The sequence below is a fragment of the Pundamilia nyererei genome, unplaced genomic scaffold, assembly GCF_000239375.1.
Source record: "Pundamilia nyererei isolate P.nyererei 1_Seehausen unplaced genomic scaffold, PunNye1.0 scaffold00367, whole genome shotgun sequence".
NCBI classification, from domain to species: domain Eukaryota; kingdom Metazoa; phylum Chordata; class Actinopteri; order Cichliformes; family Cichlidae; genus Pundamilia; species Pundamilia nyererei.
In genome coordinates this window covers 312,015-313,422 of record NW_005187768.1, presented here as the reverse complement: position 1 = coordinate 313,422, position 1,408 = coordinate 312,015, and positions in this window count along the sequence as shown.

The following is a 1,408-nucleotide window of genomic DNA, read 5'->3' as shown; positions in this document are numbered from 1 at the left end:
CGCGACCCGGCCCCGGACAAAGCGGATGAAGATGGATGGATGGATAAAGAAGAATAGATACCAGCTTACACTCCCTACTGAAGTTTCCCCGATGAGTCAAGGAATCTCCCTGAAAGCAGGTAGATCAGCTCTGCTGAACAGCAGCAAACTTTGCCGAGCTTCAAACCTTCCAAATTCCTCTGCATGGTTTCTTTCTTTCTTACCAGAGACCGGAAAGCATCACACCAGTTCCCTGAGGGCATGCCTTTATCCCCCACCTCTGACAGAACTTTATATCTTTTTCATTTACATAGACACAGTTTTGCTAGGTGAAGCATACTGACACTCAACAAACTAGATTTGTCACAGGGATGCACTTGGGATAAAGAATTAAGGTTGCAGAAGTTAACACATCACGGGTGGCATTTCTTAAACAAAAAATCTCTAAAACTTTTATACCTGTAAGCAATATGTGCTTGTCCAGAGTGCACAGTCAGCAAATTTGAGATCATAGTTGAATCCAAGAATAGAAGGAAACAGAGGAGGAAGACAAAGAAGAGCAAAATCAGTAAGATAAATGGCCACATTTATAAGTACACTGTAGCATTACATGGTTTATCCCCTATACAATATTCTGTTTATATATAAATAAACAGTGAATGTAAGATATTACATTTTTGGGAAAATAGAGACAAATGCGAAATAAAATTAGAAATATTCTGTCTCAGAGCCACGCTGAAAAACTAGTTAATGCATTTATTACTTCTAGGCTGGACTACTGTACGTGATTATGGCCTGTATTTGTATAGCGCTTTTTATCATGAGGATGTCCTAAAAAGACCCTGAAACACCTTCGATCCACAATGCTGCAAGAGTCCTGATGGGGACTAGATAGAGAGAGCATATTTCTCCTATATTGGCTTCCCTTCTTTGGCTCCCTGTTAAATCCTGCTCCTCACATACAAGGTCTTAAATAATCAGGCAACCTTGTATTACCATATCACCCCATTAAAACCCTTTGCTCAGTTTTCAGGCCCCTCTTCTATGGAACCAGCTTCCAGATTGGATTCGGGAAATAGACACTATCTCTACTTTAAATCTTTTAAATTCCCCAGGGATCTATACTGGGGCCAATATTTTTCTCCATTTATATGCTGCCTTTAGGTCAAATTTTTAGAAAATATAACATTTGTTTTCATTCATATGCCGATGATACTCAGATCTATCTTCAATTGAAGGGAAACAGTCCTGCCTCACTAGAACCCTTACTTCAGTGTCTCGGTGAAGTTAAATCCTGGATGGCCTCTAATTTCCTTAACTTCAATGAGAACAAAACCGAAGTGATAATTTTTGGACCAAGCGGCAATCCCAACACTTCTAATTTTAACCTGCACAGTCTTGAGCCTTTTGTCAAATCACATGCCAAAAA